General features: G+C 34.0%; 1 protein-coding gene and 1 pseudogene across 3 annotated transcripts in view; one reads left to right on the top strand and one right to left on the bottom strand.

Moving 5' to 3' along the window:
- The window catches only part of CNTN5 (contactin 5), a 1,319,804-nt gene that overhangs the window by 818,388 nt on the left and 478,243 nt on the right, over positions 1–23,173 (top strand). The window lies entirely within an intron of this gene.
- LOC116864921 lies at positions 12,355–12,890 on the bottom strand (annotated as a pseudogene).

The raw sequence follows: 23,173 nt of genomic DNA, 5'->3' as shown, positions 1-23,173 counted from the left end.
CCAACTTTCTTTCTAGTGTACTTGGATATGAGCATGTGTGCTATGGGATTCCAAGAGCCAAGGTACATTTGTGTTTGGAGGAAAATTGAGGTAGGAACTTAGAAAGAAAAAAAGGAGCTTCTGAAAGGAAGTGAAAGGATACAAAGGTAAAAGTAAGATTAAAAACTTGGTGGGTGTGGTGCATAAACAATGAATTCTGAAACACTGAAAAAAATTAAATTATAAACAAAAACAAAACTTGGTGGCAGCTTTCCTTGACATCATGATTTTCTATGTCTAGCCTCATTAGCTAGATACATAATGTACTCACTACTTATTGTTGATAGAACATTTAATGTTTAAAGTGTTTTTGCAGCTAGAAGAATGTTCATCACTCTTTACACATTTTAAAGCTGATTATCATCAATCTTTTATAACTACAGCCACTGTTTATGTAAAAATTTAAATATACAACTAGTCTTTTAAAACTAATTTTTTTCAGCCATGGGAAACTAATATATTTAGTAAATTTAGATAATTATCAAAACCTACTTAATCAAATTAAATATTCAAATCTAATACATGAGTCTGTTAAAGATTTTAAATGTCATAAAATTAGGCAAAAGTTACAAATTATGAAATTGATTATGAGACCTGTTTAACAGATGTGATCTCTTTTATAATTTGAAGATTATTTTTGTTATATCAATAACACTTTAAATCTATAGCTTTCACATGGGCTTTACCTTTTGGAATATGACATTTTTTTTTAAATGATGTGATTCTAAGACTTATTGGACAGTGTTAACTAAGTGTCAGGTGAGTCTCTCCTAATAACATTCACGGAAAAATGTACTAATCTATATTTTTAATAGTTGCATATTTAATTGAAGACTCAAGATAACCATATATTAACAATCCTATTACCAATAAAGAATATAAAACTTAAACATATCCTATTAGAGTCACTTTACTTTTTGCTTGGAAATTATATACGTATATTATATACATGTGCATCATATTAAACTTTCTGATTCTGAGTATTATTAGAATCAAATGAGATTTTGCAGGTATATATATACACAAACTGTCACAGATTGTCACAGGACTCACTTAATGCTAGCTTCTTCCCTCTTATTAACCAGAAATATATAAATATATTTTTAAAGATGTATTCATTTATTTTAGAGAGAGAGCATAAGAAGGATGGGGGGCAAATGGGGAGAGAGAAAGAGAGAGAGAATCCTCAGGCAGACTCCCTGCTGAGCACAGAGACTGATGACAAGGCTTGACCCTGGGACATCGAGATCATGACATAAGCCAAAATCAAGAGATGAATGCTCAACTGAATAAGCAACCCAAGCACCCTCTAACCAGAAATATATTTTAAAATATTCTAACTTTCCACTAATGATATTTTGGTCCTGTACCCACATCCCAAGTCAATCATAAGTTCAGCTACTTTTCATTGACTACAATGCATAATGTTATGGGAGACTAAAATCTAGATGCTAAAAGTGTATGTAAGACTGTTCCAAATAAGTTACAATAAGTGGGCAGGAAGACATTATTACTGAACCAATGTAGTAAAACAGATTTTTAAAAAGAACATCCTTTTTTTAGGGCCTCAAGTAGCTTATATTCCTTGAACATTTTATGTGGCAGACAGTGCTCCAAGTGTTTTAAAATACATTAACTCATTTCATCCTCATAACCAGCATATGAGTTGTTATGTTATAAAATACAAATCCGGGGGCTGAGTGGCTCAGTCAGTAAAGGGTCTGCCCTCAATTCAGGTCATGATCCCAGGGTCCTGGGATCAAGCCCTACGTCAGGCTGCATGCTCAGTGGAGAGCCTGCTTCTCCCTCTCCCTCTGCCCTCCCCTCTCTCCTGCTCTCTCTCTCTCTCGAATAAATTAAAACAAACAAACAAACAAACAAACAAAACCTACATAAATCCAGGGGGAAGCTGGGTGGCTCAATTGGTTAAGCATCTGACTCTTGGTTTTAGCTCAGGTCATGATCTCAGGATCCAGGGATCAAACCCTGCAACAGGCTCCCAGCACAGTGGGGAGACTGCTTGTCTCCCTCTTTTGCCCCTCCCACTGCTTGCATAAATAAACAAATATATCTTTAAAAATAAATAAATAAAATGTAAATCCATTTTGTAGATGATAACTCTTATTTAACTCTAATAGTACTCAATCTTTCTCTATTCTAATATGTGTTGTATTCACTTTGATATACTCTATTTGATTTTCAACTTCTCTCCCAAACTCTAATTATATTGTAATTTATCAAAAGTCTGTATATTTGATTATTCATCAACCTCCATTTTATAATCACTTTATTAACACTATATGGCACAGGAAAAATAAATATTAGCAACAAAAATAAGCACGTAATCACTCTGCATTTCTTCTTACTGCTCAAATTTAGTTAATGAAACACTTATTTTTTCTTATGGAAGTTTAAGAATTACCAGTTCTCTTTTTAGATCTCAAATTTTAGGATGTATATTAATTTTTGGAAGTAATTACTTTTCTTATTTTCATATTTTCTCCTTTAATAAACTTTGTTTCTCACAATTATCTTTATTTATTGGATAATCTATGGTTAGAACCTGGAAAGCTAAATTTTCTAAGTGAACTTGAGACATGACAAAGATAACTATATAACTATTATCAATAGCTGACAATGTCATCATAGATCCTGGCTTTTGAAGGGAATGGTGATAAGGATATGGGAATTGGCACCTTTACCTGGTGATGTAGCAATGTGTGGAAAAATTAAATGTAAAATAAACTTGTTTTCTTTTAAAGTTTTGTTCCTCTTCACTTGTCACCTAATATGTTAAAAAATATAAAATAACAAATGTATATATATATAATGATTGTTTTATTTTACTAATATATTTTATCTCAATATCATTCCAAAGGGTGTTTATTTGACTTGCTATATAAAATTATGTACAATAAAAAGTAAATATGCAAATAAATAAATACAGCATCAGGTAAAAAGACATTTCATAATAAGAGGTCAGGATAGTGTAGGCCATATTGTCTCATAATTATTGTGGCCAAGACATAAATATTTCCTTGAGACTCCCAGCAGTCAGAGCAAATGGGAAAACACAGACATTTAAAGGACTCTAATTTCCCCTGGGTTCCTTAAAAGAAGAAACTCTTTTCTTGACATTTAATTCTCATTGAAATTTCTAGTTTGAGGCGTTATATGGAGATCTTAACAATATTCCTACATTAGTTCAATAGCGAGTTTAATTAGCTTGACATAAAACCAAACCAATTCTTTAAGTGTAATTAGAATTTAATCATGAAGCTATTCACTTCATTCATTTATAATTTTTTTTTAAATTTTGATTTGAGCAACTAATGGATTTGAGAAGCTGCTGCAGTAATGCTCATTTTCCCCTTTTAACCTATCCCTTACATGTCTTAATGTCTACCATGAGGATCTTTTAAGTTCTCCCTAAATGAATATTTGTAAATGTGCTTCAGCATAGTTAATGTTAATAATGTATTTTAGCATTAATAAATATATACCTCATAAGGGCATAGTAAAAATTAATGATATAGAGAAGTCATGTCTGTGAATTGTTTTTTAACTTCGGGAAGAAATAAATAAACACAAAGTTGGATAACTATTGCTAGTACTGATTGTTACTGGTTATCAATAACATTGATAATGATTATTTTTGACAGAGTATACTTTATTCTGTAGCTTATGTTCATCATGAGGATAATTTCCTCACCTAGTGTAGTGATTTCTCTTCAGTGACAAGCAAGAATATACCATATAAAACTTTGTCACTCTATTAGCTTATTACCATGCTGAGAATTGGGAATTGATAATGTGACACTACACACTTCTCAAACATCCTTCGGCTATCCAAAGCTCATAGCAATCTCTCCAACATTTGTATTCTTAAAAAATAATTCACACTAGTAAGTCAACCATAAAATGAATCAAGAATAAATAGTAAGTCAGACATAAAATGAATCAAGAATAAAATCTCCTCATGCTGTCTCTTGCTTCAAAATATCTTTATATGCCATCTCTGGTAAATTGATAGTTCATATCTAAATTCGAATATATTGCTTTTCAGGGCATTTGGATGATTTAGATGCAGAATATTCCATTAGTTTTCTTTGAAGCAGTTGATTAAAATAACCTCCTTAACTCTTTGAGAGATTATATGGTTTTTATAGACTTTGTATTTAAGCCCTTTAATTTAACCTTTCATTTTTATATAAAACTCAAAAATTACTTCTCTAGCTTTTCCAAAACTTCCTCATTTAAGGTAAAATTGACCTCTGACTTTAAAACTATGTTTAACTAGCATTTGATACCTAATGAAATTATTTGAATAATTGCTAACTCTACAGTATATCCACAGCTTTATTTCATTAGTCTATGAGATTTTGTCCATAATAACTTCATTAAATCGTTTGAGTATCAACCTGAATGAATCACATTGTCATGGATAATTTTATTAGTTGCAAAATTATCTAATTTTATTACAAATTAAATTGATATTACTTTGTAATTTTGCTTTCTATAAACAAAACAACTATGTTTTTCTTTTATAAAATCATTACTCAAAGAATATGGTTTAAATCTTATCTTAAAAAATAAGTCTTCTGATCAAAATGATATAATAATTGTGAGTGTATGACTCCTTGACAAATTACAGTATGGATTCTTTGAGATCACAGAAAAAAATTTTAATTAAAAATAGGTAAGTTTATGCTTTAAGGGGGAGTTATAATGAACTAATCAAAGTTGAAACCTGGGGCAGATTGCCTTCAAACTGTTAATTCTATGACATAACACTTTTGTATTTTATGTATTAAAATTCATCCAAACACATATTTTCATTATTAATTGAAATCATGAATAATTCTGTCTATATACGACAGCAAAATGGACAATTTGCCTGGCTTGAACTTTGATCTCACTGTTCTTCCTCTTGTTTTTAAAAATGCAGAAAAGCCAGTGTTCACTCATATTATATAAAGCGGCCCACAAAGACCTAGATCAGGAATGCACAAATCCTCTGACCCTTGCTGTTCAAGCCTATTTAATTCATTATTCTCTAATCCCTAGAAGAGTGTCTTCCAAGGCACAAAAGTTCAAGAAGTTTTTAAATCTCACTTGATTAAATAGTAGTTCCATCTCAGGATAATTTATAAAGATATTAATATAAAACAAAAAAGTATAAACAAAGGGGCAGATATCAAATATGTTTAATTTCTAAAATTATTTTATTTTATAAAAACTTTTTTAGGGACAAGTTAGAAAGAACATATATTACCTAGCCTGGAGGCCTTCTTCTTTGATTGCATTTTCATATCAAGTGCTAAACATTTCTACTTTTCATATGGATGGATGGATGAATGGATGGATGGATAGATAAATAGATATAGATGTACAAATGTGTATATGTATATGTGTATAGGTATAGATATGGATATGTATGCATGTATACACATAAATTTAACAATAATAAGAATAATAGCAATAGTTAAAAGCAGCAATAGTTACTGAACACTTAAAAGCCAAAAAACTGTTAAGTATATTTAATGCATCTTTACCCTCTTTAGTCTTATTAAAGGAGTTGCACTATTGATTTAATTTACGAATAAAAAAAAAAGAAACATAGTCAATCTCAAGAATGTCAACTTATTTTCCCAAAATCACATGGCTAATAAATAATAAAACAGCATCTCCAACTCAAATATAACTTCAAACTTTATGCTTACAATCTGCCCTTTTCTATCCCATACCATACTTAATCATGCATTGCATTTTTTGTTGCTTAATATATGTAGTTATTTCATTCATAGAACACTTATATGCATGTATCCTCTCTCTCTTGGGCATTGTTCCACATGTATAGGGAGCCTATAATGAACAATGCATATTCTCATAGACCTTAATAGACCTTAACGCTAACAAAGCCAGTACAAATCTCTCCATTCCATATTTATTTCCTGAGTTCATACTCTCATTATCCTCCCTGAACCACCAGAAAAATTGCCTGCCTATGTATATTTTCTTAACATCTCTCTTCATCCTACCCAAACCTCAATAAAATCTCTCTGTACTGTTTTTCCTAAAACGTTCTATGTAAAATACAATTCTGACCATGTTGTCCCTGCATAAATCTCTAATGGTTTACCATATTGCAAAGAAATTTGTAATTCACTCTATACACTTTTAGAGTAGGCAGAGAAAATCAGAGGGCTCCTTTATGAAAATGTGTCCAAGAAAACTCTATGGTGAAAGTCAAGTTAGGAGGTCATTTCAGTAATCTAGGTAAAAAGGACTGGAATTCCTCATACATTGAATATAATAGAATAGATGTCTGTGGGAGAAGCTAAAATAAATGAGAATTTGCAAATGATAGAATGAATGGGGGTAGAAATATTTAAAAAATATGGAAAAGTTAGAATGATATCAAGATTCCTAGCTTTGATTAATTCAGTTGAACAATCCATAATACTGTAAATAATAAAATAACAAAAAGAAGAGGAAGTAATTTTATTTTGACTTTCAGGGGAAAATACACAATATTTTAAAATATTGGTTAGTGCACAGGAAAAGCAGTTCCCAAAGGTGAGAACTGGCCACAAAACACAAGGACAGACTCAATGAAATCATAAGGATGTTTCATCAAGAGAAACTGTACTAGAAAGAAAAGAGGGTTAAGGACCTAACCTTCTAGAATATATACATTTCTCTGGTAGAAAGATGTGAAGGGTAGAAAGAAAGGAGTTAGTGAAGGACAGAAGAATGGAATAAGCCAAGAGGTGCAGAAGAAAGCCGATAAAATAGAGTGAAGCACAAATGACATTTAGTTGTGTGTGTGTTTTTTTTTTTTAATGATATTCAGTTTTAAGGTGTCAACTGTCTCCTTTGTCAAACACTGTAAGTATCACTTGAAAAAGTTTTGGAATTTGAGACCTTTAAAAACCAATTTTAGTAATGACAGAGACAGATATCAGAACCCAAGGCATTTAAGTATAAGATATTATAGTATTTGGTGGTAGATAAAAGAGAGTCTGCATAGAAGATTCTGAAAATACAAAATAGAGTCTAATTAGTGAAATTAATTTCTCCTTTCCAAGTAAGCTATAGGTATTCTATAGATTTAAATCTCCTTCCAGGGAAATAGTCTGCCATACAAAAGATACTAAGTGCTATAAGATACTATGTTAATTAAAGTAAAATTTAGAGGGGAACCTGAGTGACTCAGTTGGTTGGGAGACTACCTTTGGCTCAGGTCATGATCCCAGGGTACTGGGATAGAGCCCCACATCGGACTCCTTGCTCTGCAGAGGAGCCTGCTTCTCCCTCTCCCTCTGCCTGTTGCTCCCCCTGCTTGTGCTCTCTCTCTTTCTGTCAAGTAATAAAATTTTTAAAATAAAATTAAATAAAATTTAGTTTAGACTCTCACATCTTGACTCAAAAACTTAAATTAAGTAAAGAACCTTAAAACCACTTAGGGAGACATACAATTTCCAGAAATATTTTCCTGATCCCCTTCAACCTGAATTTTAATGCCATATCCTCTAGAATCTTGATTTTTTTCAATAAAATACAATATTATCTTAAGAGAAATAGAACCACTTTACTTTTACCATAATTTTGTGAAGCCTAGTGGAAGAATCACATGATGATTGGGTTTAGCTGATGTTTTTCCCACTCCAAGGAATGAAAAGGAGAGGAACTAAGAGGATAACCTCTAATCAAGACCAACTAGTTAGCTATGTATTGCTCAGAAGGGCCTCAGCACCTGTGAATTCATGGCCCCAGTTTCTATGTGAGTTTTCTGCAATGTTTTTATTAAAACAAATAAAACGTTTTTATTTTTTGTTTTTGTTTTGAGTCAAATTTAGTACTTTAGGCAAACTCTGGGAGTGTACATGGGGTTTCTCATTATAAATCCTAATATGTGTACTTATGCATATGAAACAGGAGCTTTTTAATAAAAGTCCTCTTTTTTTTAAGATTTTATTTATTTATTTGACAGACAGATCACAAGTAGGCAGAGAAGCAGGCAGAGAGAGGGGAGGAAGCAGGCTCCCTGCTAAGCAGAGAGCCCAATGCGGGGCTCCATCCCAAGACCCTGCGATCATGACCTGAGCCAAAGGCAGAGGCTTAACCCACTGAGCCACGCAGGCACCCCAATAAAAGTCCTCTTTATTGCAATGGAGACTTGTTCGAACTGTAAATGATGCTGCGTGAGTCTGTGTAGGAGTTTCATATTAAAATACCCTTATAATCTTTCATAGTTTTGTTTAAGATATCCTCAGACATAGGCCATTTATGCCAGTCTATAAGTTAGATACTCAAGTATATTTATGGGATTTACAGTATAAGGTTGTTATTATTAATAATAATAAGATGGGACCAGGATGACTTCTCTATGCCCTCTCTGCAATGTTTTTATTAAAACAAATAAAGAAAACAAATAAAGAAAACCAGGATGACTTCTCTATGCCCGGGTTACATTCTATTCATTTGACAGGAATTAAGTGGCAAGTATGGAGTTTACTGGGACATTAAGCCATTAAGCTTGTTTCAGTGGATGCAGAGGTATTTAGACAAAGAGTTACTATTCTCTATCTTCTTTTTCTCCTACCCACTAATCTGGGTAGGAACACTAATCTGATCAGCCTGTCCTTAAAACAGTTAAAGTCCTCTAATCCAATCTAGAATAAAGCGCAAACTTCCACAAATTGTCGCAAGGCCATTTATTATTTAGATTCTGTCTGCTTTTCTAGCTTTCTCTCTATTACTCAGGCTGTAGTGAACTATATGTACTGTCCTAAGAGCATTTCATTGTTGTTATATGAGACAGGTAGACTGTCTCATATAACCATTCATGGTAACCAAGGGCTACCATTCAGCAACTAACCTCCTCCCAACGCTCTCGGTCTCTGTCTTATTCTGTATATGTGTGTGTTTGTATGCAGTATATATTATATATATAAAATATATATTTATATATAATCTCACATGTTCTTTATTATATTTGTTTCTTGGTACATTGCATTACAACCATTTATGACAGTCACCTTGGTTCCGAAGAGCCATCCTGAACTTATGCATACCACAGACTCTATAAGACTAAATTCACTGAAGACATATTTAATGTCTCATTTATCTATTTATTTACTTCAGTTTAATACCCAGCCTCTAACATGTAAGTTCATACTCAGTGAGTGCTTGCAGAATGAGTAAGTGAATGAATGAATATCCTCCAACACCACAGTGGCCACTACCCTCAAAAAAGATCTCCTTCTGAGACCCATGAGAAGATTGATTCTTTAAGAGGTGTATACATAGTCCTCTCTAACAAGTAAAACATAAAATCAAAATGAGTAATACAATTTATGCAGAAAAAATTTTATAAACTGTAAAGCTCCATATACAGGGTAGTTATATTATTAGTAAATGAGCATTAATAAACATTAATACCTACAAAGGTATTAAAGGATATAATTAATATTGATATCAAAACAGGTATTGATGTTCAGTTTAAAGTTAGTATATCTTTATATATTATTGTGCATACTATTGGTAATATCTTCCACATTATAATAGACGTCTGAGGCCAACTAAGGTATTCCAAAGAAATATTAAAATGTCGCCTTTTTATTAAAAGTAATTTCAGATATGTCCCTGATCACAGAAGAAAACTAATAGTTTTTAAAAGTGATTCTAGAATTCTAGCAATGTGTCTCTATGGATCCTATTAACAATGAATGTTTTCCATTCATTTCATAACGTCATTGGATTGTAAACTTAGAGTCAGGAGATGATAGAATTTGCCAAACTAAGCAACAAAACTTGCTGTTAAGTTCTTTAGGAATGTATATGTAAATGTTACTTTATTTCAGTTGTCAACATGAGGGTGTCTACCCAGTGCCACTGCTATAATTCATGTCAAAAGATCCAGAAATAATATTTGATATAATTAAATATTTAATATAATTAATATTTTTAGAATCATGAAAAGAAAATTTAATAAAAAGTATTTGCCTCCCAATTCTTAATAGGTAAATGAATTTAGAGAATTGTTTCCCATAGTACTTCACAAGAAATGAGACAGTATTTTAAAAGAATCACATCTGCAATGACAAAATAACCAAAAATATGTCTAAAAATTGCCAGTTATAAGATCAAATGTGATTCATAGCAATTCTGTTTTCATAAACATAGTAAATCATTCACCTAAGAAACCATGACTATAACAGACATTTAAATTATAACTTACAGAATTTCACAAACTAATTAAATTCACAAAAAACAAATATAATTGCTGAGATGGAACTGGCATGTCATCTAAAAAAAATTCTAAATTCCTATGTACCAATATGCAAACATACCTAGAGGGCTTGTTTTACAATTGTAATTTTTAAAATTCCTTTATAAGACCACAAGAACTGAGTAAGTTATCAATGATTGTCTTGTCTTGTCTTGTCTTGATTGTCTTGTCTTGATTTAAAAAAAAAAAAGTCTTGGGGCACCTGGGTGGCTCAGTTGGTTAGCATCTGCCTTCGGCTCAGGTCAAAATAAATAGAATCCTGAAAAAAATTAAAATAAATAAATTTATTTATTTGACTTAGAGAGATACGATGAGAGAGGGAACACAAGCAGGGGAAGAGGGAAGTGGGAAGCAGGCTCCCTGCTGAGCACAGTGTCTGATGCAGGGCTCAATCCCAGGACCCTGGGATCATGACCTGAGCTGAACGCAGATGCTTAACTGACTGAGCCACCCAGACGCTCCCAAAAAACATTCTTGATAGATAAGTAAGATTATATCTTTTTCTCTAAAGGACATTTTATGCCAGTTTTTATTTAATTTCATATTTTGTATTTCAGAAACTTTTTCCAGATTTTTTCTTAAAATATTATCTAAATATGTTTTTTTCTTGGTTGATTCACCCACTATGAGATTAAGAAAAGCAAGCCTCTTTGAACATGAAATAAACACCATAATGATAATAATTGTATCAATCTGCATAATTTATTTTAACTATTAGATACTTATATAGTATTTATATTTAATGATATAAGCATTAATAGTATATAATAAAATGCTAACAATAATTGCTAAGATTTATTAAGTGATTATTATGTGCCAGACACTAAGGTAAGCTTTTTGCATATTATTTTATATTCAATTACAAAGAAAAAAATAACATAATTTATGCATTATCTACACTTAAATATATTGAAAATTAGGAAACTGTCTGAAGGAGGGAGCTCAGTTGTCCAATGTGACATAGTTAATAAAATGCAAAAGTGAAATTCAAGTCTTGTTCTATCTGATTATAGATCCGGATCTCTTAATTAAATTTTTGCTGAGCTTCTGCATGTGATACCTCATTAAACCACCCAAACGATCCTGAAGTTATGCTGAGTGGTCTCATAGACTCTCATTTTGAGATCAGAAAGTTGAAATGAAGAATGCCTGGGTGGTTCAGTTGATTAAGCGTCTGCCTTCTACTCTGGTCATGATCCCAGGGTATTGGGATCGAGTCCCTGATTAGGCTCCTTGCTCAGTATGGAGCCTTCCTGCCACTCCCCCTGCTTGTGCTCTCGCTCTCTCTCTCTCACAAAGAAACAAAATCTTAAAAAAATTTAAAAAAAAGAAAATTGAAATGATAAAGATCTTATATTCTACTTGTGGCCATACAGCTAAAAGATTTGAACTTAATCTATGTGATATAGCTGATGTACTTGTACACATTCTTATCATTCTTGCTTTTAATTTATACTTCAGGGTATTCACATATGACTACTCTCTGGTCTGTTTTATCTCAGGGTCTTATCTATTCAGATTGATTAATCCAATACAATGCTACACAGAGAGCACACATACCAACTGCTTTCAGTCTAATGCTATTTTTTCAAATAAATCAAGTGATGCATAATTTCATATTATGTTGAGAAGTCCTTACTGATTTTTATTAATGTGCATGTGAAACTCAAAATAGCCCAAATTATAAAAGAGGTAAAATAAATAGAATTCATGCAATTTTACCATCAATACAGATCACACTCTATTCAGGAGATACATGGAGACTGTGTGGTGGTCTCAGTAATGTCTTTATCTCTCAAAATAAGTTCCATTCAGTCTATTGAAGTTACTTACTTTAGAATAAGGCCTAACCTTAGAAATTAAGGATATCCAGATAGTCTACTTTATTGGTTTTCGCTCTCTATTAGAAGTTTTATTGGTCCTGGGGAAAGGAAGGCAGACGTCCCCACCTTCTGCCTCCTGTTGAGGGTACCACAATCTCTTATTGCTTTCCCCTTGCCGCAGATGGAGAGGGGCAATTATTCCAGGGAGGCCATTAAGGCCTTGAGCTTGGGCCAGGTGCCGAAGCGTGCCACTAGGCCGAGAGTAGGGTTAAGGAGGGCAGGCAGCTGGGGGCCAGAACCTGGTAAATCAGCAGCAAGTCCAGCAGGTTGTAGTCCACAAAGAAGAGCTAATTCTTGGACAGTAGGGTCTCACCTGGGAGGATTGGGGGGGGGGGTCTCTTCACATATTCCTCCTTGCCTGCTTCATAGCTGTTGTAGATGAGGGTGAGGTACTTGCTTCAGAGATCCATGATGCCATCATTCACCATGTCCACCAGGGCCACCTCCCACTGGTCCTTTCTGAATAGTGCAGGGCAGAGTCCCTGTCAGGATGGTACAGTCCACTGGTACAGGGTAAGAGCTCCATCCTGGAACTTTGAAAGTTGCCCCTACAGCCAGTGCTCCTTCGTCACCACCTCTTCCTTCCAGCTCTGGGCCTGGTCAGCCAGCAGCTTGCACATGGCCTCTCAGCCTCCTTCAACAGGGAAGGAGGCCATGGTGTAGGATGGCATGGTTAGAAGTGCCGGCAGCAGCAGCAGTTGCAGCAGTGGGGGTGGCAGAGCTTGGATAGCCTCCTATAGTTCACACTACTTTCTAGCACCTAAAGTTTATAGCTGCTGTTACTCTGGTGGGCCTAAACTCAAATCAGTTGAATAGTTAGTAGTGTTTTTCTACTCTCAAAACTAATGGAAGCAAGCTTTAACTGTAGTCCAAATTTTACGATTTGAGTTTTTATGTTTTGGAAATACTAGGCATATAAAATCTGTGCCTATTAATCTAATTACAGTTAGTTCATTTTCTCCCTAACATAACCTGGATGGCATCATAAATATGGATAAAGCTAAATGACTATTTATATATAAAACATAAAAATTAACTGTCAACATAATCTTGTTTACCTTTACAACTCTGGCAGGCACTTCTGTGTCATTTTGAATATGAGATTTTCCTGGATGTTGTCAAATACATTTCAGCATCACTATCTAAAGAAAATAAAATATTTCAATACATACATTTTACATTGTCTTTTGAATTAGAAATAGTTGTCCTTGCCTAGGGTCCACTGACATTTTTCTGCCGCAAAATGATATCCTTCATCTTTGCTTTAACAGATGTTATTTTTTCCCCCTGGCCTCTGCCATAGAGACAAATTATCATCTCCCTATAAGACTATAAAACAGAATTGCTTTTCTTAATTCATAAATTATATAGCCTATCTCATTCCTAAAATGTATAACCTTGCACAGAGTGGAAAAAGAACAACAAAAAAACTTGTGTACATTTTAACACAACCCTGTATTTAAATTTAACTTTCATAATCACCTCTTTCTTTTAAAATGAATGTTTCATTATTTAGTTTAGAAAATAATTGTAGATTAATCATTAATCATATCTAATTTTTCAAATGGTGAATCACTAGTAAATGACAATAATAGGAAAAAGCACAAGGCCCAACAGATGTTTCAAATGATTAGCTTTAAAAGGATCTTAGAGAAAAGCAGCTCACCAGACATTCCACCCTTCCACAAACAGAATAGCTTGTTAGAGAAACTTCCACCTTCTAAGACCTCATTTAATAAGTGAGCTGACTTTTCTCAATTGCATAATAAAGGCATATAACCTGGTGATTCAATTTACCTTAATGATAAATTCTAAAGATTGATGTGCAGGTGTATGTATGTGTGTGTGTGCGTGTGTGTGTGTGTGTGTGTGTGTGGTTAAGAAGTATCTTTGCTTACACTAAAAGAACTGAATACTTATTCTAGGCTATAAACTTGTACTATTTTATTATAAGATATTAACTCTAATAGAAATTAGAAATCAGCATTAGCATAAGAAAGTGAATTGAGAGTTAGCTTAGCTTGTTGTGCTTGAGATATATGTCTATCCTATTTATGACTTCTCTGTTAATGAAAGGTAAAGTAAGGAAGAGGTTAGTTGCTTTTTTTTTTCCATCAAAGACTAGCCTAATACAATGAGAGACATATGATCACATAGACATTTTTTCCTTTATTTAGAAGGTCTAAATCAACGAGAGCAGTTATGGACTGGGAGGTACAGAAACTGAGCAGTAGAAATCAGAAAACAATGGAGGAGAGATTTTCCAGTACAAGGATTTGCCAACAAAATCAAAGTCAATTGATTTATTTATGGGTAATAAAGATAAAGAAACTATATTTGTCAATAAACAGCAGTGTTGAATATAAGGAGAGTATTTCCATTAGAGGATTGAGGTAGAAGTTAGTATTTGAGATTTCAAGCATATGATAAAAAAATTGCAAAAAAAACACATTTGTTTCTTTAAAAGTTAGGCAGTGGATGGATACTGGAGTTAAATAGTAAGTTAAGAAGACCACAATAGTAAACACTGTATTCTATTGAAAAACTAACGAAGTTCTTTTTACTCTTCAACAGTAAAATGCATGGGTGTTCTTCTAGCTTCATCTCCTCCTCATTCTACACTCAATTAATTTTTAACAATATTGAGGTCTCCTGACCATATTCAAATTGAGCAGTTAATCACGAAATAGGATTTCATTGTCAGCATTGGAAAGTCCTTTCCTTGAATCATATTCACATGTAAATGAAAAAATTTACAAAATAAATTACCTTCATCCCATTTGAAGCTTATAAGAATCTCTAACCACCCAAAACCACCACTCCCTTTGCAGAGAGCTATAGTAGAAATGTTGGCTTTAATTTGATTTATCCACTGTATGACGACGACATTACCTATAGCTCTGTCCTGACGTTTTCTGTGATGTTCAGATATCTTAAAAGAACTTCTTTTCTAGATCAATCAGTATTTCTCCTATATAAGACTCATCAGTTTGAGAGAAGTTACTTTTATGTATCACATTCTTTTAATGTCTTTCCTCCCTGATACTCCATATCATATTTAGTATCTGTTTTGTTTCTGTTCTTAATCCTGTTTTTTACTGTGTATAGGCTTCTCAAGTTTTGGGCAACTTTCTCTCTCTCTCTCTCTTTTTCTCCCCCCCCCCACTTCTTCTATAAATAACCTCAGACACGGTCTCATTTTCAACTACTGTATTTATGTAGGATAAATTCATATCTCCTAAATCCATGTCTTTGTTTCAGATTGTATTTCTAATAGCTAGTGCCATACTGCCTGTTGAATATCTTCTTAGCACCACAATTTCAATTATCTTCTTGCCATAAAAAACCTCAGGCTTTTGAATTTCTCTTTTGTAGCTTGTACCAATGATATCAGATTAGAAAACGGGAACATCACTGATTGCCTGTCTCATTATCTCTTATTCCTCCACCATACCCAACAAATTTCCAAATAATTTTCATACATCCATCCTTTCCTTACCAAAGCACAACCACACTAGTTGAAATCCTTAATGTACCTTCTACCTGACTATTGTGATAGCTTCCTGAATGGTTTGATCTTCTCTCCTTGTTTTCCTATACCTCAGTTCTTATCAAGACTTCCTTCTGCTTAAAAACAATCATGTTCCACTGAGTGCTAATACAAATTAAAGAACTGCACATCTGGACTCAACCAACTTTCCAGATACCATCTCTTGCTTTTCATGCCCATTTGTTATTTATTACAGATAATTTGTAATATCCCTTCTCTCTGCCTCATACAGATCTACTGACGGGTATGCCACCTTATGTCTGTAGCTGTTGATATCTCACATCTTCAAGTTATAAACCACATGCCCTGTTTTCCAAACTTATTCTTGATTTTTCTCAGAACATTGAGACTGCTCTGTAATCAGTTTTGTTTTTTTTTTAAACTCTGCTTATGTAACTTAAAGCCCTCATATCTGGGTTCAAATACAGTCTCCTATTAGGAAAATTTAGGACAAGTTAAAAACAGCTTTCTTGGGCACTTGGGTGGCTCTGCCTTTAAGTGTCTGCCTTCAGCTCAGGTCATGATCCCAGGGTCTTGGGATCAAGCGCCTCATCAGGCACCCTACTTGGCAGGAAGCCTGCTTCTCCTTCTCCCACTCCCCTTGCTTGTATTCACTCTCTTGCTGTCTCTCTCTCTTTCAAATAAATAAATAAAATCTTAAAAAAAAAAAAAAACAAAACCAACAACCTGCTTTTTCATCAGTAAAATAGGGATTATAATAATATCATCTCATAAGACTGATACAAGAAATACATGGTGAAAGATAAGTAAGCCTGCTTCTTAACATCCCTGAGATCAGGGACTTTTGTTTTGCTTACTAATATATTCCAAGTGCCTTAAATGTGCCTTGAACATATTTTTAATTGTATAATCTATAGAATAGTATAAAAATGTTAGTATTTGTTTTAAAGATTTTATTTATTTATTTGTCAGAGAAAGAGAGATCAAGAGAGCGAGCACAAGCAGGGAGAACAGCAAGCAGAGACAGAAGCAGGCACCCTGCTGAGCAAGGAGCCCGATGTGGGACTTGATCCCAGCACCCTGGGATCATGACCTGAGCCGAAGGCAGACGCTTAACTGACTGAGCCACCAAGGCATCCCAAAATGTTAGTATTTTTAATTTAATATTATCAAAATTCAGGACTCTATAGTTACTTATATACTGTTTTGTTTCCTTTACCAGACAAGGAAATCTTTCTATTAGATATTTATTGAATATTTACAACAGAAATTCTCATTCCCAGGATCCAAATCTCCTTCCTTCCCTTCATCACATCTCAGCTCTGTTGTCCTTTTCTTAAAAAAAAAAAAAAAAAAAACTGAACTCCCTAATTAATCTTAAAATTTAGTAGTTATTTTCTTTTAATGTGTGTCATAATGAAACTCTTTGCCTCCAAGTTTTCAGGAATCAGATATCACTTCAATATATTAGCAAACTAATGAAAAAGACAATAGATTCTTTTCTATGTTTATAAGATAATGATTCATGTATAAACACATGAAACTTTATACTCTTTTCTTAAAGCAGAATCATATACCACAATTAATGTTTGCCTCCACTGACAGACATAAATGCTTCAAATATCATGATCATATTTGTGAATCCTTGAAAAAAATACAGTCACTGACATATAATAAACGCATTAATTTAAAAAATGAGTATCAGTTACAGGAAGAGGAATCAGTTGCTTCTGCCTTGATCTGTATAACAACATTAACAAAATACTTAACTTTGTGCCAGGTATTATAGTAGGTGTCTTCCATCTCTATCTTGAGAACTTTTATTTATCCATGGTTTGTATCACATGTCACCTTTACTTTTTAACACCTTCTGTGTATCCTTTTCCCCTGTAGCACATCGCTGTGCTGTTGCAGTTTTCATATAATCTATACATCTTCATTTTCACTGTAAGAATATAAATGCCTGAAAGATCAGGACAAAATCTTGAATCCTTAAGAATGAAGAACTCTCAATGGAACAAAACAGAAGTGTATTGGATTAACAAAAGAATACCAGGTATTCTTAAATACCCAGTTTTAACAAAAGATACTGGGGCATCTGAAGGGTGGTTCAGATCATTGAGCTTCTGACTCTTGATTTTAGCTCAGGTCATCATCTTAGGACCGTGAACTCAAGCCCCACTTTGGGCCCTGCACTGGGTGTGGAGCCTGCTTGGGATTTTCTCTCTCCCTCTTCCTTTGCTTCTACATATATACATATTATGTATGGACATACATACTATGAAAATTATAATAACATAACCCTTAATAAAATTATTTCATTTTATCAGGAAAAAATATTTATGGAGAAAATATTTATGATGTATAAATATATAAGCATAGTATTTATACATCAACATGAATAGAATCTGATACAAAATAATTTAGAAATAATTTACAAATATAATTTCATATAAGGAATTAAGAAGACATCTATTTTAACTGATCTAAATAATCATTAACAATGAAGTAAACATATTATAATTTTTAGATAAAAATAGCTAAGACAAATTATACTTATCTCATAATTGCCAAAAATTTTCTTTCTAAAATATAAAATAAAAATTATTTTCCTAAGCCACCTAGAAGTATTTTACAGCCCATTAATTAATAGTAATGTGTGATTTGTTTAGTTTATTGCATTTTCCACAACTCATTAAATCTGGGCTTATATGTAGTTGTAGCCTGCTCTGGTTTCACTTGTTTTAATTACTTTTTGATGATTTAAGACAATAGCCGTATGGATTCAAATTTGTTTTTTTTCTCCTTCCCTGCATCACAGCATAGTGCTAACTATTACTATTCCTATTTATACATATTTTAAAATACAATAGTCCTTCTTGAGAATACTGCTGGTTTTATATTATAATGCCATAGTTTATTAATTTCACATGTTAGCAACATCCAGGAATATATGAGGATGGGTACTCTAGCATTATTCTGGAATGTTCTGAGGATGTAATTTGTAATAAGAAATAATGAGATTTTATAGACTATTTAGGTGGTTTCCAAGTAGCTTGTCAGGAGTGCTCTTGCTCTAAAATGTACTTCTGAGTATAAAAAGCCAGTAAGCTGTCCTTTCTTTGCACACTCAAAAAATTTAGGAAAGGACACAGCTCAACAATTTCCTTGGCAGATATTATGGGTACAGAAGTTCTGGTTCCTTATCCTACATTATTAGTATTTGTTTCATTTAAAATAAAAGGTTATCTTTTAATGATTGCCTATTTTATACTTGGTATAGTATTAGGTGCTTAAGATATATAATTTTAATTTTCAGTATGATCCTGCAAGGAAACTGTGTTTATTATACTTTGCTGCTGAGAAAATTGAGGCTCAAAGAAACAGAAGTTCTTTTTCGTGGTCTGTTTAAAATCTTCCCCAAACTCGGGGTGCCTACTGTCCCTGGTGGAGTTAAATTTCTTGGACAGTTGGTGCTGTTGCACACATCTTGTGCCTCCTGCCACTTGGCATCACTATCAGAGCTAAGATTCAGGAACTAGTGCTAACATGAGTTAAGTTTTTGCTGTTCCATGAATCAGAGCTGGGACTGCTAAATTACTGCTGTGGCCTTTTGTTGAGGAAGTCTCACAGGAACCTGGAACCTGCTGGATTCTGTTTGTGGGTACTGTCAGGTTGTATTTCAGCTCTTTGGGCTCCTCTCCCCTGTGGACACCTCCCCAGGAGGCACACTGTTGTGCAGTATTTATCAACCCCCATTATAACTTCCTCTATAATTTGTATAAAAGAATACATTTGCTTGGGGAACTGTGATTTATAGGCCACCAGGAGTTATGCAGATATTTGGGGACTTTTATAATTTTAGTGAGTGGAAACTACTTGAGGTAATTGCCACATAGAATATATCAAATAAGGCTGCAATTTCCAAGGGTCATACAGATATTTAGAAATATCTGGATTCCAACACTGATCTAGGTGATTGTAAAGCTTATGTCTTTTCAACTAATTTTCTCTTCAAAAAAAGTACAATAAATATGTTACCTCTTGCAGTCAGGATCACTGTTTTCTAGATCCAAGAGCTGTAGAAAAGAAATATTCTCTTGCGATCTCTTTCTCATTCTTAAGGCTTTTTATTTATTTATTTATTTATTTATTTATTTATTTATTTATGTATTGGGGGCATGACAAGGAGGAAGCATAAAGGTGGTGTTTTAAAAAAACATGCTTTTATTGAGCACCTGTTATGTGCCGGTACCATGCTGGTTGCTATGGCAAAGAACTGGTGTATTAGTTTTCTTTTGCTGTTGTGATAAATGACCACAAATTTCATGGCTTAAGCGGTACACTTTTATTATCTTACAGTTCTGTAGGATAGTTCAACATGGGTCTCAGTGAGGTAAAATCAATGGTGAGCAGGGCTGCATTCCTTTCTGGAAGCCCAGAAAAAAAACAAAAACCTTGTTTTTACCAGTTTCTAGAGGATGCCCAAGTTTTTTGTCTTGTGACTCCTTTTCCTCATCTTCAAAGCCAGCAGCATAATATCTCTCTGCTTCCATCATCACATCTGATTCTCTTTTTCTGCCTCCCTCTATTTTTAAGAACACTTTTGATTACATTGGGCTCACCTGGATAATCCAGGGAACTCTGCTTATATTAAGATCAGCTGATTAGCAGCTTTAATTACAGGTACAACTTTAATTCCCTTTTTTCATGTAACCTAACATATTCACAAATTCCAAAATTCAGACATGGACAACGTTGGGAGAATGTTATTCCGCTTATCACACTGAGAAGGAGGAAATCATCCAAGATGTACCAGGGGTGATACACAAGAGATAACACACAAGAAATGTACCTAAAACAGAGAACAAATCATCATGTAAGAAAATATGTAATTATAACAATTATAATCATGGCTAAACTCAACATTTGTTAAAAATTAATTGTGCCAGACATTTTTTTTAATATAATGATTGTCTAAACTTTCAAAACAACTTTTAAAGGTAAGAACCGCAATCCTATTTTGATAAAGATAAACAGGCTTACACTTGCCCAGGTTCTCCCAGCTAATAAGTATGAAAATGCGATTTAAACTTGGGTCTCTGATTTCAAAGTCTGTGCTCCAGTTCGTAGAATATTCACATAATGAAACAGGATTTAGAGCAAGATGATTCCAAGTCAGGGCGCAGCATTGAAAAGTGCAATTAGTATGTAGTTGCAGAAAAGCAGTAAGGAGGCATAAAGGGGGGCTGTGGAGACTTCATCACAGGAGGTAGCAAGCAATATAGTGTGAGGTGGAAGATCAACTGCAGTGGTGCACGTGAAGGTTTGTGCTGAGGAGGTAGAGAGATAAATATTGACAGGGAAGAATGAGGGAGATTTTGACTGCTCTCTAATCTCTTGAGTATGTGCTTGAATGGATAAACAAGAGGGGCACCTGTAGGTTTTTAAATAAGTGAGAAAATTGAAAAAATATGTTTAAGAGACATTAGTCTGAGCATAACAAAGGACGATGGGGAAAGAAGAATAGATTAAAACGCACATTTGCAGTGATTTCAACAGCAAATGACATGGGACTTTCAGAGAATAAGTGACCAATAATCAACCTACAATATCCTCTTATTGAGTATTATTGTTCTATCTATCTATGTAATAGATTAGTAAATAGAAAATAGATAAATAGATCAATAGATAATAGACCAATAGACCAAAAGACCAATAGATAAAAAGAAAACTTCTTTTACCTGATAAAAAATAAGCTCCAGAGAAATTTAAGAGGTTAATTTTCTCCATGCTTTTTGTTAGGTTTAGGCCTTAAAATGTTTATAAAACAATATTTTTCCCCCCATTTTTTTAATTATTTTTTTAATTTTATTTTTTATAAACATATATATTTTTATCCCCAGGGGTACAGGTCTGTGAATTGCCAGGTTTACACACTTCACAGCACTCACCATAGCACATACCCTCCCCAATGTCCATAACCCCACCCCCCTCTCCCAAACCCCCTCCCCCCATCAACCCTCAGTTTGTTTTGTGAGATTAAGAGTCACTCATGGTTTGTCTCCCTCCCAATCCCATCTTCTTTCATTTACTCTTCTCCTACCCCCTTAACCCCCCATGTTGCATCTCCTCTCCCTCATATCAGGGAGATCATATGATAGTTGTCTTTCTCCGATTGACTTATTTCGCTCAGCATGATACCCTCTAGTTCCATCCACGTCGTTGCAAATGGGAAGATTTCATTTCTTTTGATGGCTGCATAGTATTTCATTGTGTATATATACCACCTCTTCTTTATCCATTCGTCTGTTGATGGACGTCTAGGTTCTTTCCATAGTTTGGCTATTGTAGACATTGCTGCTATAAACATTCGGGTGCACGTGCCCCTTCGGATCACTATGTTTGTATCTTTAGGGTAAATACCCAGCAGTGCAATTGCTGGGTCATAGGGTAGCTCTATTTTCAACATTTTGAGTAAACTCCATGCTGTTTTCCAGAGTGGTTGCACCAGCTTGCATTCCCACCAACAGTGTAGAAGGGTTACCCTTTCTCCAGATCCTCACCAGCATCTGTCATTTCCTGACTTATTAATTTTAGCCATTCTGACTGGTGTGAGGTGATATCTCATTGTGGTTTTGATTTGTATTTCCCTGATGCCGAGTGATGTGGAGCACTTCTTCATGTGTCTGTTGACCATCTGGATGGCTTCTTTGCAGAAATGTCTGTTCATGTCTTCTGCCCATTTCTCGATTGGATTATTTGTTCTTTGGGTGTTGAGTTTGCTAAGTTCTTTATAGATTTTGGACATTAGCCTTTTATCTGATATGTCGTTTGTAAATATCTTCTCCCATTCTGTCAGTTGTCTTTTGGTTTTGTTAACTGTTTCCTTTGCTGTGCAAAAGCTTTTGATCTTGATAAAATCCCAATAGTTCATTTTTGCCCTTGCTTCCCTTGCCTTTGGCGATGTTCCTAGGAAGATGTTGCTGTGGCTGAGGTCGAACAGGTTGCTGCCTGTGTTCTCCTCAAGGATTTTGATGGCTTCCTTTCTCACATTGAGGTCCTTCATCCATTTGAGTCTATTTTCATGTGTGGTGTATGGAAATGATCCAATTTCATTTTTCTGCATGTGGCTGTCCAATTTTCCCAACACCATTTGTTGAAGAGGCTGTCTTTTTTCCATTGGACATTCTTTCCTGCTTTGTCAAAGATTAGTTGACCATAGAGCTGAGGGTCTATTTCTGGGCTCTCTATTCTGTTCCATTGATCTATGTGTCTGTTTTTGTGCCAGTACCATGCTGTCTTGATGATGACAGCTTTGGAATAGAGCTTGAAGTCCAGAATTGTGATGTCACCAACTTTGGCTTTCTTTTTCAATATTCCTTTGGCTATTCGCGGTCTTTTCTGGTTCCATATAAATTTTAGGATTATTTGTTCCATTTC

This window comes from Lontra canadensis, unplaced genomic scaffold, assembly GCF_010015895.1.
Source record: "Lontra canadensis isolate GAN:19392208 unplaced genomic scaffold, GSC_riverotter_1.0 scaffold7, whole genome shotgun sequence".
Classification (NCBI taxonomy): domain Eukaryota; kingdom Metazoa; phylum Chordata; class Mammalia; order Carnivora; family Mustelidae; genus Lontra; species Lontra canadensis.
The sequence above is the reverse complement of the archived record's forward strand: the minus strand, read 5'-3'. Positions and strand labels throughout refer to the sequence as shown.